General features: G+C 45.9%; 1 protein-coding gene across 1 annotated transcript in view; it reads left to right on the top strand.

Annotated features, from left to right (window-relative positions):
* Nucleotides 1–16,334, top strand: part of CRACD (capping protein inhibiting regulator of actin dynamics) — a 318,205-nt gene that overhangs the window by 102,024 nt on the left and 199,847 nt on the right. The window lies entirely within an intron of this gene.

Here is a 16,334-nt window from a genome sequence, read left to right as displayed (position 1 = left end):
ATGGTCGGCAGGATCTTTATATCTATTAGTGCATTCTCGGGAGACGCTGTGGGCGTAATGACGTCACAGCGATCCCGTGATTATGTTATAGCAGGAAGTAGTGTGTGTTTATTATTATTGTACTCCCGGAAGTGATGTCATAATGAACCCGGAAGTGATGTCAAAATGAACCCGGAAGTGATGTTAAAATGAACCAAAAGACGGGAAAACACTCCCCCTAATTATCTCATTAGTGTAGCTATAAGTAGAGAGAGCAGGCAGTGGGGTAGTACACTCCTGATGAAGTCCAGGCTTGATATGCTATAAGGACGAAACGCGTTGAGGATCAGAGACTGAACTGTATCTACTACACATCAGATAAGCTATTTGTACATTATTTTGATGAGGGAAAGAGAGAGATACAAACTTAAAGCGCTCCTATAAAAACCCAAGTTTACAAACAAACACCCAGTGGGTAATTAAAATCAATTGGTCACATACACTGGTGTTTCAAAAGATGAAATAGAATTAGATCTACCTGCCTATAACCAACGTTGGGTTGGTTATAGGCAGGTAGATCTTATTCTCATATAAAATGTAAGACAAAGAAAAAGTGCAATAGTGCGATTATCCTTTTCAAACTTTCATAGTTCTTCTTCAGAACTATGAAAGTTTGAAACACGTTAAGCGTGTACTGTCCCGGCCCGCTTTACTTGTGATCCCTTTGAGTCTTACCATCTGCACTGGACACTGAGGGACTGTGTTGGATCCTGGTTTCCGGAGCCATCATCCTTGGGTGCTTTATCTATCTGGCCCCTTGCAGACCTTGCTTCCTGTGGCTGTACCTTCCATTGGGGATTTATCTATATGCTTTTATTTCATCTATTTGATGTAAGTGCAATGTTTAAAAATAAACCCTTGTTTTTAAAAAAAAGGATAATTGCACTATTGCACTTTCTTCTGCTGTTTATCTTTTATGAGGTCTGGCTGCATCTGTTTGATATCAGCGTTGGATATTATAGGACTGTTATCGTTCAGTCCTTTGCTGCTGTACTGCCAATGAGGATTTATTTTTTATGCTACTGATTTCATCTGCTTAGTGTAAGTGCAATATTAAAATAAATCCATACACTTTTAAAAGGATAATCGCACTATTGCACTTTTTCTTTGTCTTACACTTTATATGAGAATTAGATCTACCTGCCTATAACCAACGTTGGATTCCTATTCATCTTTTGAAACACCAGTGTATGTGACCAATTGATTTTAATTACCCACTGGGTGTTTGTTTGTAAACTTGGGTTTTTATAGGAGCGCTTTAAGTTTGTATCTCTCTCTTTCCCTCAACTTGTGTGTTTTAAGTGTAAAGGGATGTACACTTTGAGATATAATTTTTAGCTGCACCTGTGAATCAATTTGCGCATGTTTTTAAACTATCTTTCTACTACATTATTTTGATGTACGGGCATTTGCTTTGTTTTTTAACAATTAAACTAGTGTTAAAACTTTATTACACTATTTTGGCTACCTTCTTTCTTTTCATTGGTGATCATTGAGCATTAGAAGTACCATGAGGTTCTGGAGCTGAAGGGAGAGATCTATCCAGTTCGGGAATTCCCATTTGGAGAGTGTGCGATTTAATGAAGTGGTTAACTCCACTCATGATGGTACTTGCGTTTTTCTAAGGGTGTTATTGAACTGGTGGAGGTTTTCATTTGAAGGATCCTAATATACTGCACTAGTAGGTGCTGTTTTCACCTTCCTTCTAGATCCATCAAAACAGACCGACTGAACACCGGTCACCTGGAATACGGCTGCCACCCTGTCAGAGGGAGTGTGGCTTGGAGACAGAGAAATTGGACATTACCACAGTCTCAGGACTAAGACTCTGTTTATTTTCACTCATTTGGTGTAGCGCTAAGTACCACCTTTTCACCGATATATATATATATATATATATATATATCTATATATATATCTATATAGATAAATAAATGATCTGAGGGGGCCCCAGAGAAATCAATGTACCGGGCCCCAAGATTTCTGTTGCCGGCCCTGCTTACCCTCGCCCCCTACTCCCCTAACCTTAACCCTCCCTTCCCACAGCCTAACCCTCCCCGGTGGTGCCTATGCCTAACCCCCACACCCTGCTGCCTAACCTTAACCCTCCCTTCCCCACAGCCTAACCCTAACCCTCCCTTCCCCGCAGCCTAACCCTAACCCTCCCTTCCCCGCAGCCTAACCCTAACCCTTCCTTCCCCGCAGTCTAACCCTAACCCTCGAGTCCCCGCAGCCTTAGCCTAACCCTCCCTTTCCCACAGCCTAACCCTCTTCCTACAGCCTAAACCTAATCCCACCGTCCCATTGCTAAAATCTAGCAGACCCCAGCATACCTACGTTCGGAATGCCTGCAGTCGGGATTCCGGCATTAGTATTCTAATTGATGTTGGTGTTCCGGCGCTCGTATTTTGGCCCGTGGCGAGATTCTGGTGCCGTTATTTCAAGCGCCGGCATGGCGACCGCTGGCATTGTGACTGCATCCCGCTTAGGAGATTAGTCACTTGCACCTAGCATTTATGGGTAACAATCTATTTCCATCTACATAAGGAACAGAATCATTTAGCAGTGCAGGTCATGAGCTTTATAGTATAATGAAATGCAGCGGGTTACAAAGCGTACACACAGATCGCATATTGAGTGTTTCACTAGAACTGCAGCATGTGGCCTCCAGGCAATTATCCCCCTTGTTTGGAGGAACTATACATAGTCCAGCTATTCTTTAACTTGATGGATAGTTTGTTCTCTTGGAATAAAAGACATAACTATTTCAGGATGTAGAAATCCATAACTCCTACAATAATGCCAATAATAGAACTATAATTTCAGCTTCTACCCACAGCTTGGAGAAAACTCTCATTCTGTATTTCTTCAATTATTGCTTTAACTTAATTTATTGCAAAATGTCACCAGTTGGATGTCTCCTGGGCCCTGTTACTGGATTTCTATAAATGTCGATGAGTAATTCTCAGTTATTTACTGTACAGAAAGTTATTGTCTGTAATAGTAATTCACCACCTTCGCACGCTGCGAAGAAGCGCAGCGTGCGATCGGGTCGGAATGACCCCCAAAGTTGTTCTCGGTGTTGTAACTTCTAGAGCCTGATTCTGATTTGGCTGCAGACGCAGCAGCGTCTTATGCTAATGCTGCATCGATTTTCACAAAACTGAGATGCCCAATTGTAGTGTCTTCAGATGGGATGCGGTTATGTGACCGACCGCTGGTCACATTACTGACCACGGGATACCGAACGCTGAATGGCCCACCAGTCTGCATGGCCACCAGTCTGTATGGCCCACAGGGACTATTCCCACTCCTGGGTGTCCACGACCTGTGGCGAGCCACCGAGCCTGCTTCGTGGCGAGCGTAGCAAGCCTGCAAGGGGCTTAGTTTGCGCCCGCCCGCCCTCCAGCCATATATAAGCCGGGATCCCACTCCAACCACCGGTCACCCAAACCAAACCAATTCAGACAGTGCATATCCGTCTAGGTGCATTGGTGTACTATCAGTTGTGCCATCAGAACATGCTCCAGCCCTATGGCAGGTACAGTTTCTCCATTTAAGGGGGCAATTCAATTAGCCGCAGTAATTTACAGCGGGCTAACTGAAGCAGTGGGGCTATTCAGTTAGTGCCGAAGGCAGCCAGCAAGCTGCAGTAAACAGGATTTTTTTTCATGCCTGCTCGAATCTACGTTTAAAACAGCCTATTGGGTGCCGGGGCTGTGTTAACTCATAGGTTTGGGAACTTATTCCAGAGTCTATGGGTTAACACCCATTAATACGGTGATATGCCAGCCGAGAAAAAGGGTCTCTAATTGAATAGCCCCAAGGGGTTAAAGCCCCAAGCCTACCACCCTTTTTCATCTGCTGTAAATGACAGCATCTAATTGAATTACCCCCCTTAGTATGACTTCCTGAGTGAGAGGTTCAGCATCTTTGGATGCAGCCGCTTCCAGCAACATACCTGCATCGGCTTTGCCACCCCATGTTACTTCCCAGCTACGTTTGCTAAAATTGACAGACCCTTAGTCCGATTCTATGATGTGGATCTGAGGCATGTTTCGAAAGGAAAGCAAAAAAGAAAGCAACTTGTCAAAACCATGTTGCACTGCAGGTGGGGCAGATATAACATGTGCAGAGAGACGCATGCGCAGTGCGACTCAGATTCATGCACAGACTTAAAACATTAGCTTAGATGTACTAAGCAGTTAAAAGAATGGAGAAGTGAGCCAGTGGAGGAGTTGCCCATGACAACCAATTAGCTGCTCTGTATAATTTTATATTATGCAATTTGTAAATGTTTCTTCAATGCTAATTGGTCGCCATGGGCAACTTCTCCACTGGCTCATTTCTCCACTTTTTTTCACTGCTTCGTACATCTCCCCTGAGTGCGGCATTGTCACTGCGTCTGCCTCAATGTCAGGCCGCTAGTGAGAACACCAAGTTTTACTGCTAGTGTTATGTTGTTGTGGTTTATATGGTGTCATAAGTTTTATATCTGTCAACTGTCTCTAACTACAACGTTAGGATTTTAAGATCTGTCCTTCACTGTTTATGTCCCTCAATGTGTTTTCTATTTGACATTTTTAGCAGCATTATTGAGAGTATTTACAGTTTTTTAAAGCACTGTAATAACTACAACATTGAAGAAATAATAATATTATTATTATTATTATTATTATTATTATTATTATTAGCAGTTTAACAGTGTCTTATATAGCGCAGCAAATTCCATTGAACTTTACAATTGGAAACAACAGTGATAAAACAAAACTGGGCAATAAACAGTCAAAGGGGTAGGGAAGCCCTGCATATGAATATATCTGCTAGCCAAAGGGAATTGCTTCTAATTCCTCCTGCAAGATATATATATATATATATATATATATGTGTGTGTGTGTGTGTGTACAGTGGTGCAAATAGCGCTGCTACCAGTAAAACAAGACTAATATAGGTAAGTATGGTAATAAATCCCGTTCAAAGTTCAAAAACACATCCCCAATTTTGGGGGGCTGCTAGGCAGGTTCTCTTGTGTGGACTCTATTTCCAAAGTCCAAATGAATTAAAATGTGAAAGAGTTGTAGAGCCCGGCGCCTTCTGTGTTGTGTGGTTTCCAAGTGAAACTGAAATAATATTATGCGTACCGCATCTCATGTGTGTTCAAGCCTGTAGAATGAGTGGAACTTCTCCTAGTAGTGATCTTCTTACTTCCCCGGTTAATCCGTGGGTGGACCGTGAGGAGATTTTGCTGAGTAGCTGCAGACTTACTCCTAGGCTGCGTTCAGAAGTAATGAGTGACGTAAAAGCATTGCATTGTCAAACTTTGCTACAATAAAGAACCAGATTTAATTGATCAAGACCTGCTCACTCCTTACCCTCCCAACAAGGTTCCTTGAACTGCTGGAGACCAAGAACCAGGAATTCTGCACACTGTTAAGGAGCCCTTAACTCCATACCATGGGAGAGGAACACCACAAAGGAATATACTATATGCAAGATCTACAAGTCCTGATGGTACTTATTTTTAAACTACCTTAGGTTGTGGATACACTACTGTGTTTATGAAACTGACACTGGGTGAACTACTCTTTCACTATTCATCACATTTGAAAAACGTTCTCTATATTAGCACACCTGTTTTTATTGTCTTACAATATAACACTATTGTGGTTTTTTAAATCTCCTCACGGTCCACCCACGGATTAACCGGGGAAGTAAGAAGATCGCGACCAGGAGAAGTTCCACTCATTCTACAGGATTGAACACACATGAGATGCGGTATGCATAATATTATTTCAGTTTCACTTGGAAACCACACAACACAGAAGGCGCCGGGTTCTACCACTCTTTCACACACATATATATATATATATATATATATATGGTTGTCCATATCAAGGCACGGCACTCCAGGATTTTTTTCAAATAATTATATTACTGATAGATGGTACATCTCTCCCACACATGCAGTAAAATGCACCATGTCAGTGCAGCATTTTCGGAGCCTCGTTGGACCCCTTCTTCAGGACAGTGAGTCAGGTGTACGGCAACAAAGAGACAAAATAGTTATAAATGAACTATATAGAGTTCATTTATAACTATTTTGCAATTCCATTTAAGAGCTTTCAACTGGTGACATTAAATTCTTAGGAGAAACTCAGCCTGGTCACAGTTGTGGCTGGGAACCGCTGTTGTGTGAAGTATCAGCAGCTGTGACATTTCAGTTGACTGTCTCATGAATCCTAATGTAGAAAACAATATACTATGAGATAAAACGTACTGTAATTTATTTACATCAATGTCAACGTGACCTATTTCCTCCCGCAGATAATATTTCTGCTCCTGGATTCTGCATTTATGAGTTAATATAATTAGTCAAGCTCAAATTAATTCAGTTAGAAAGTGTTTGGGAGCAAATATGCCTATTCCACATCAAAAGGATCAGGTTGACATCTGTGTATTTGACATATTATTTTAGAATTACAGTATTTATTTTTCTAATAATATTAGAAAACATATTTGGCATCAATTATGTAAACCCAGAATATGTTTTCTACAAATTGTGTTTTCTATGTTTTGTTGATATGAGCAGGAGGGTTTAACTGGACCCTGGGGACCTCAATCCACATTTTACGTGTCTGATTGTGCACAGAAACACACACTTAGGGGGGAATTCAAATGTTTGAAAAGTCAGTTGGGTGTCTGTTTCTTCCTATGTAATAGACAAGAAAAAGCAGACACCCAACCGACTTTTCAAACCTTTGAATTCCCCCCTTGAAGTTACTCTCAGAACAATGGCACATTGACACTTTGTTTTAGAACAGAGGATGCTCACATTTGGAAGTTCCAGAACAAAGGAACACTGACACTTAAGGTCTCATAACCATCGGACACTGACACTTATTGGTCCCAGAATAATGGCACACTGACACTAGAGTTCAAGGATCATCACCTTTTACTCTCTATGGTTTCTCAGCATTCTGATTGGTAAAGGGACCCACATGATGAGTAATTATAGGTCATTGTAATGTAAAATATGGGAGTTACACCTAAAAGCTATTTATATGGTGGCATTCTGTACCATAGTTCATCAGATCACCACTTACATTCTGTCCATAGGTACAGTACCGGTACATACTGTATGTACTTTACTGCTCTCTTAACAGATTTGCTAATCCCATCATGGATTATAGCAGCTCGACAACAGTCTGCAGGAGATGAAACCAGAGCAGTAAGAGTCGGGACAGAGGCCGAGCAGAGAGGGCCAGGACAGTGGTGGACTACGAGTAGGGAGGCAGGGAAAGATGCAGCGCGGAGTGCTGGGACATTGGTGTTGTAGGGATGGATAAGACAGAGGAGGGACAGAAAGGACTGAGACAATGGTGGAGTAAAGGCGGAGCAGGGCTGGCGACCACTGTGATTTCCAGATGCTACCTGTCCAGGATTAGAAAGGATCCAGACTCCAGACAGATATCCTGTTTCCTGAACTGTCCGGAGCAATCCCATATAGGCGGCAATCTTATAGAGGTCCCAGAACAATAGCACACTGACTTTTGAAGTCCCTGGCACAATGACATTCGAGGTTCCAGAACAATGGCACACTGACACTAGAGGTACCAGACCGATGGCAAACTGACACTAGAGGTATCAGAACGATGGCACACTGACACTAGAGGTACCAGACCGATGGCACACTGACACTAGAGGTATCAGAACGATGGCACACTGACACTAGAGGTACCAGACCGATGGCACACTGACACTAGAGGTATCAGATCGATGGCACACTGACACTAGAGGTATCAGAACAATGGCACACTGACACTAGAGGTACCAGACCAACGGCACACTGACACTAGAGGTACCATACTGAAGGCACACTGACACTAGAGGTATCAGAACGATGGCACACTGACACTAGAGGTACCAGACCGATGGCACACTGACACTGACACTAGAGGTACCAGACCGATAACACACTGACACTAGAGGTATCAGAACAATGGCACACTGACACTAGAGGTATCAGAACGATGGCACACTGACACTAGAGGTACCAGACCAACGGCACACTGACACTAGAGGTACCAAACTGATGGCACACTGACACTAGAGGTATCAGAACGATGGCACACTGGCACTAGAGGTACCAGACCAATGGCACACTGACACTAGAGGTACCAGACCGATGGCACACTGACACTAGAGGTACCAGACCGATGGCACACTGACACTAGAGGTACCAGACCGATGGCACACTTGACACTAGAGGTACCAGACCGATGGCACACTGACACTAGAGGTATCAGAACGATGGCACACTGGCACTAGAGGTACCAGAATGATAACACACTGGCACTAGAGGTACCAGAATAATGGCACACTGACACTAGAGGTATCAGAACGATGGCACACTGACAATAGAGGTATCAGAACGAGATATAGTTGGGATCCCAGCAATTCTGGATCCCGGCGCCGGAATCCCAAATGTAAGCATATCGGGAGGGTTAAGGTTAGGCTGCAGGGGGAGGGTTAGGGATAGGCTGCGGGGGTAAAGGTCAGGGTTAGGCTTCGGGGGGGGAGGGTTAGTTTTGGACTGCGGGGAGGGAGGGTTAGGGTGAGGTGAGGTTAGGGTTAGGCTGCAGGGAGGCAGGGTTAGGATAAGCGTTACCTGCCTCCTGCGCCCCTGTCGGGATTTCAAGCAGTCTGGATGCCAGTTTCAGAATTCTGACCGTCAGAACAATGGCTCTTAGGCTTTGAACAAACAGAGTGGCTCATTCATTTCTATGAGAGTCATCAGAACTACATGGGCCAAGTGGTTCTTATGTACCGTCAAATTCTATGTTTCAGGGTCTGTGTTTCTGGGTATCAATCCCAGGTGGAAGCATCCGCGCTGCTGCTGCTGCGTCTTGTTATGCAGTGAATCTGAGATCTGCAAATGCAGCAGCCGCCAGGATTTGTACGTTGGCTTCCCAGATCCACCGCAATATTGGATGCACCATTGGGTGCACCATCTGACCTCTGAATTACCTTGTGGTGGCTCAGAATATTCGCTCGAGTAACACACCGGGGCCAGAACCACTGGGTCAGAAGATGTTGGCGCTGGCTGGCTCTCCCCTAAAACAGTCATGTCACCTGCATTTGAGTCACCACACTTCTGTTACCTCCCACAGGGTTATTGCCCGTCAATCATTCTGCATTCAGATCTTCACCACGACACCCATAGCAAAACTATGGCTGCACATTGAAGTGTGATGTATGTGTAGTAGCATTGGCTTTGCGTCCTCCTCTGTATCAGGCCCTTAGTCTTGTCGAGCTCCCATAGGGAGAAGTTGCAACGTCTGTTCTGTGAAGTACCTTTGTATGGGCCAAAGTAATAAATGGGTAAACGATGAGTCTGAGGGATTTTATTTTTTCTTCAAGATTTTTTATTTTTTATTTTCTCATACGTCCTAGAGGATGCTGGGGACTCCAAAAGGACCATGTGGTATAGACGGATCCGCAGGAGCTTGGGCACACTATAAAGACTTAAACTGGGTGTGAACTGGCTCCTCCCTCTATGCCCCTCCTCCAGACCTCAGTTAGACTTTGTGCCAAGGAGTGATGGGTCACACACTAGGGGAGCTCTTCTGAGTTTCTCTGAAAGACTTTATGTTAGGTTTTTTATTTTCTGGGAGACCTGCTGGCTACAGGCTCTCTGCAGCGTGGGAGTGAGGGGAGAGAAGCAGGACCTACTTCTTCTTAGTTTAAAGGCTCTGCTTCTCGGCTACTGGACACCATTAGCTCCAGAGGGTTCGATCACTTGGTGCGCCTAGCTGCTTGTTCCCGGAGCCGCGCCGTCAATCCCCTCACAAAAGCCGGAAAAAAGAAGACGGGTGAGTATTGGAAGAAAAGAAGACTTCAGTGACGGCAGAAGACTTCAGTAACGGAGGTAACAGCAGCGGTAGGGCTGCGCTCCAGGCTCCCACACACCAACGTCTCTGGCAGGGTGCAGGGCGCTGGGGTGGAGCGCCCTGGGGGCATGTTGCTGACAGGGTACTGCAGGGGGGAGAGACAGCGGTAGCGCTGCGCTCCCTGCTCCCGCGCTTACCATCACCTGCAGGGTGTAGGGCGCTGGGGGGGGGGGGGGGGGGGTGAGCGCCCTGGGCAGCATATAGCATAAAATCTGTGTTTCACTGGCGGGGGGACATACTTTTGTGCCCGCCCCGCCAGTGCGCCGTGAACGGGAGGGAGCAGCAGCGGTAGCGCTGCCCTCCCGGCTCCCGCACTCCACCGGGCCTGCAGGGTGCAGGTCGCTGGGGGGGAGCGCCCTGAGCAGCATATAACATATGAATTTATATAGCTTGTGTCAGTAGATCGCTGGCGGGGGACAGGCTTCAGCGCCCGCCCCGCCAGTGCGCCGCGGACGGGAGGGAGCAGCAGCGGTAGGGCTGCGCTCTCTGCTCCCGCTTCCCATCGGCTTGCAGGGTGCTGGGGGGGAGCGCCCTGGGCGGCATTTATGAAAGGATCGAGGGCGGGGGAGCATACCCGGACACCGGGTGTCTTCGCCCCACCGGGAGACCGCAGCGTGCACACTGCGGTCCATAGCTCCCACACACCAATGGCTTCCGTGGGTGCAGGGCGCAGGGGGGGCGCCCTGGGCTGCGTTGGGACAAAAAGTAAGTTATACAGGGGGTTGCCCCCTGTATATAGGGTCCCCAGCAAGTTTTTAGGGTATTATATATTTAAATAATTGAGCGGGCTTAAGTGCGCCGGGAGGGGGCGGAGCTTAGCCCTCACAGAGGAGTCAGCGCCATTTTCCTCAGGTCCCCACCAGGATTTACTGTACAGTAAGAAGGAGGGGGGGCACAGTGTTTTTAATGCTATATGGGTGTCATATAGCATTATGTTTAATAATGGACGCATAATCCTTGTTGTGATACATAAATCACTGTTTCCCTGTTTTTTACCCACTTTCGGTTAGTCGACATATGTCGACAGGTGTGAGGGCTTTGTCACAAGCTGCTGTGGGGATAACTGCCGGCTTCGCCGACGCTTTGCGGTACTTGATTCGAAAAATTAAGTATTAGCAGGTTGGTTTTGTGTGCTTGAAAACAAGTAAACACACTAGGGGAGACACAGTTGTTGGTGGATGCCCTGTCGGCATCAACGGTATTTCCGGGGTAAAAAAATGAACAGGCTGTTATTGCCTTGTACCTGTATTTGTATATATCTATATATATTTATAGGTATATGTGAGGGGAGTGTTATTGAAATTGTATATGTATACTTCCCTCAGACCCCTCGGGGTTCCAAGATTATTATTATTTTTTGCCCGCTTACTATTCCTTACTGTCGACATTTACTCGTTTCTGTCGACCATAACGTTCCTGGTAGATCCACATCGGGGGCACGTCAGTACATGGTCATACACAGTCACAACACATTACTGGGACCTGACGGGTCTGGACAATCCACTTGCGTATAGGTTATATCTATATGTATATATATGTAGACATATGTTTATATATGCATGGTTAGGATATGTGTGTTTTATTGTGTATTACATTATGTATATCCATGAATGCTAAGATAATGGTATTCTTCTCATTGGCCGTGACGAGTTGGTTTTCGATCCTCTCAAGGAGTCCGAATATTATTCTCTTCCCGACGCGGAGAGAACATTACGGCAGTCAACTCCTGGTCGACGCAGAGCCCGGTCGCAAAGGATCATACACAGGAAGCTAAGTGATATTTTATTTCTATACTTTGGCCTTATTTGCATTGCATGCACATGAGGGAGTGTTGTATTCGGGTAGGCATCCGATAGAATTACCCTACCCAGAGTGGGTAAGCTTGCTTATGTTGATTCTACTTTATAACATTGCAGCAGGCTGCCGCGTGACAGCAGGAGGTGTAGCCGGGAAAATGCTGAGGTTGTCTCCGAGAGATACTCGGGGAGGTATACAGCTGTTTGGTGAGCCCTCTGTTCAGTCACTCTCGGCGGATACAACTGGTAAGTTTAACTCACAACGGTTGGTGATACATTTTTTTGTGGGATGCAGTCGTTTTAACCGGTTCGATACCGTTCTTTTTTCCTTTTCTGTGCAGACTGTGGAAGGTTGAAAGGTAAGAGTTCTGCAGCCTTGGTAGGTTCGCAGAAGTGGATGTCGTTTTCTGTTTCCAACACATCCACCACTTGTCGCTGAGTCTATCTGGCTAGTTCCCACTCCGGTGAGCGCTCGTCTAATAATTTCAGTTAGTCCAGGAATAGACTAAGTCTTGCGAGTTATTTATAGAATCCAAAAGGGGAGCATTCTGAGTTACGGTTGTTTCCCTTACTGTTTTTCTAATAGATCTTGCCGTTCCCCTCTGGATGGGGAGGTAGTATGCTACGTCATACAGAGGTGCGTCAGGTTCAGGACATTGTCCGGTTGTCCCTGTATAAAGGTGCAAATCGTTGTTTCTCTCTGACTGTTCTTCGACTCAGGGATTGGCTGTTGTTCCCACCGACACAGTTGTCGGAGGTGGGTTTCAGAGTAGATACTGACCGGTTAATGTTCAGTGTTTTTCCTGTGGAAAGAGGTCTGAGGATCCATAGTTGGATCAGCTTTGATGGGACACTTCATCAATATGTTCTGTTACTAAAACAGATGGGTGCGGCCTACGAGGCCTGTTTTGGTGAGCAGGTCTACTGCCAGAGTGCCTTTCAAGGGGCCAGTTGGAATTGTGGTCGGGGTTTCACCTGCACATGCACCGGAATATAATCCTAAAGGCCAGGACATCACTCCTGTGGTGTCTGCTCGGTTCTCTCCTTCTAGAGGGATGAAGGTTAGGGATCCAGGTTTAGATCCTGGTATCCGTGCATACAGATCTCCGAGGCTGGGGAGCAGGCCTTGCAAGGGACGTATTTCCAGAGGTTAAGGTTAAGTTGGAAAGCTTGTCTGCAATAAGCTTTCTTGATTTAAGAGATATTTTCGACGAACATATTCTTCGTGTTCGGCCCATGTTAGTTCTGCCAGACCACTTGTCAGCAGTGGCGTAAGTAAGCCGCTATGACGGAACAAGGAGCAAAGCGGCAATGGCAGAAGATGCACAGTTTTGCCGTGGGGCGAAAAGTCTGGTAGTATTCGTACCGGTGGTAAACGAAGGAGAAATAGATTTCCTCTGCTGACGCGATCTCCATCCGGGAAAAATTCAGTCATCGTCGAGAAGTTTTCACAGACGTGACAACTTTTTGTGGAGGGTCGCAATTGGTCATTTTGGCATCTCGCTTCAACGAGAGGCCTCAGGGATATTGTTTCAGGTCAAGGGACACCCTTGTGACACCGTGGGTGTTTTTAGTCGGTCTATGTGGCCTCTCCTCTTTCATTTTTTCTGAAGGTGATAAACGTAAGAAGAACAAAGGTTCAGGCGATCCTCTCGGATCTGATCTAGCCAAGGAGGTTTTGCTATCCAGTTTTTCATGATTTGCTCATGGAGATTCCTGCCCTCTTCCTTTACATGAGGAACTGTTACAACTAGATCAGGGCGTGTATCAAGACTTACCGCGACTGCGTCTGACGGCGTGGCGGTTGAATGCCATATCCTAAGCTGGAAGGATGTTCTCAGTGAAGCCATTTCCTCAATGTTTCAGGCTAGGGCAGAAGTGACGGCAAGGCCTTACCGTCGTGGTTGGGTGTAATTCTGTGTCTTGGTCTGAATCAGCTAGGTCGTTCTTATCCATACTTACAAGCCGGTCTGGATGCAGGCCTACAGTTAGGCTCCATTTCGGTGCAGTATGGCCTTATTATTTTCTTTTAAAAAAATACTAATAATAATAATAATAATTTCTCTCTTGGAAAGTGGTCATGCTATTGGCTTTGGCGTCCGCAAGGCGGGTGTCGGAAGTGGTGGTTTTGTCTCACAAGAGCCTTGTTTGATCTTCCAGGTGGATAGAGAGGAATTGTGAACTCGGATTGTAGTTCTGCCAAAGAGTGGTTTCTGGGTTTCGCAGAAAACAGTCTATTTTTGATGCCGGTGGTTACTTAGGCATTAGCTAATTCAAAGTCTCTCGGTGTTACCGGGGATTTGAATAGTTAGGTCGCCAATTTGGCTTAGTTTGGAGAAACAGAGGCTCTGTTTGTCCGGTATGCTCCCAACATGCTTGGGGCGACTGCAGTATGCAGTCTGTTACACGCGGAATCTGTGATACGATTTGGCATGTTTGTTCTACGGTTGGATTGCCGTGACCGAAGTCGGTGGAAGCCCATTCTAATGGAAAGATGGGCTCTTCTTGGGCGGATGCCCGAGGAGTCTAGGCGGTTCAACTTTGCCGAGCGGATTATTGGTCGGGATCAAACGCTTTTGCTATGCTCTACGAGTTTGATACCATGATTGTTGGGGACCTTTTGTTTGCTTATTCGGTGCTGCAGAGTCGTCCGCACTCTCCCGCCCGTTTTGGAGCTTTGGTATAAACCCCATGGTCCTTTTGGAGTCCCCAGCATCCTCTAGGACGTATGAGAAAATAGGATTTTAGTACCTACCGGTAAATCCTTTTCTCTTAGTCCGTAGAGGATGCTGGGTGCCCGTCCCAGTGCGTACTGTGTCTGCAGTTAGTGTTTTTGGTTACACCCTGGTGGTGTGTCTTCTCTGTCAGGCGGTTGCTACCGTTTTTCATGCCATGGCATGCGGGGTCTTATTTTTGCTTATGTGGACACACGGTTTGTGTTGCATATTCTCTCAGCATGTGGCTGTGTTTTGTTCATGCCGTGGGCTGGTATTCTACTGAATGCCACGTTCTACGGTGTGTTTGAGGTGTAAACTGGTAGGACACTCACCGTGTTTGTAACAATAAATTCTTTCCTCGAAATGTCCATCTCTCCTGGGCACAGTTTTCTAACTGAGGTCTGGAGGAGGGGTATAGAGGGAGGAGCCAGTTCACACCCAGTTTAAGTCTTTATAGTGTGCCCAAGCTCCTGCGGATCCGTCTATACCCCATGGTCCTTTTGGAGTCCCCAGCATCCTCTACGGACTAAGAGAAAAGGATTTACCGGTAGGTACTAAAATCCTATTATTTTCAATTGTTTATTGTGATTATTATTATTATTATTTTTTTTACTTTTCCTTTGCAGGTGTACTACAGTTGCCAAGGGTTCCTGTATGCCAGAGCATGCACTGCAGTTGCCAAGGGTTCCTGTATGCCAGAGCATGCACTGCAGTTGCCAAGGGTTCCTGTATGCCAGGGAATGCACTGCAGTTGACAAGGGTTCCTGTATGCCAGGGAATGCACTGCAGTTGCCAAGGGTTCCTGTATGCCAGGGAATGCACTGCAGTTGCCAAGGGTTCCTGTATGCCAGGGAATGCACTGCAGTTGCCAAGGGTTCCTGTATACCAGGGAATGCACTGCAGTTGCCAAGGCTTCTTGTATGCCAGGGAATGCACTGCAGTTGCCAAGGGTACCTGTATGCCAGGGAATGCACTGCAGTTGCCAAGGGTTCCTGTATGCCAGGGAATGCACTGCAGTTGCCAAGGCTTCCTGTATGCCAGGGAATGCACTGCAGTTGCCAAGGCTTCCTGTATGCCAGGGAATGCACTGTAGTTGCCAAGGGTTCCTCTATGCCAGGGAATGCACTGCAGTTGCCAAGGGTTCCTGTATGCCAGGGAATGCACTGCAGTTGCCAAGGGTTCCTGTATGCCAGGGAATGCACTGTAGTTGCCAAGGGTTCCTCTATGCCAGGGAATGCACTGCAGTTGCCAAGGGTTCCTGTATGCCAGGGAATGCACTGCAGTTGCCAAGGGTTCCTGTATGCCAGGGAATGCACTGCAGTTGACAAGGGCTCCTGTATGCCAGGGCCCCTTTCAGCAGTGTGTAGGGTATGTCATTGTAGGGGCTGTCAGTTTGTCACCTGACCTGTATGTTTGTTGCTCATCTGAGTTTGCTAACTGGAATGCTTATATATCTAGCCCTGCCTGGGTGATCCCCCACATACAAGTAACTAGATTACTCATTCTGCATCACCTGTAGTTTAAGAATCCACTCTTGTTAATCAATACCTAGTGAATAAGAAACTGCCATCTCTTGATGAGACTTGATTAGATATTCATAATTTCTCAACTATACAATAAATACTGTTTCATAATTTATTCAGAACCTACAGTAACTGTGTGGACAATCCTTTCTTATTATCTGTACCCGGTAGACTTGCATTTATTCTCCATCTGGCGACTGTCATGACTGCACCTGAGGCGTATTCATTAGATGTTTATAGGCCTCTGCACACACTGCGTTTCTGAAATGAACATGACTGCATAAGTTAATTTGATATTCAGGGGGTTAT

Source organism: Pseudophryne corroboree, chromosome 1 (assembly GCF_028390025.1).
Source record: "Pseudophryne corroboree isolate aPseCor3 chromosome 1, aPseCor3.hap2, whole genome shotgun sequence".
Classification (NCBI taxonomy): Eukaryota; Metazoa; Chordata; class Amphibia; order Anura; family Myobatrachidae; genus Pseudophryne; species Pseudophryne corroboree.
This window is presented reverse-complemented; position numbering and strand designations above follow the sequence as displayed.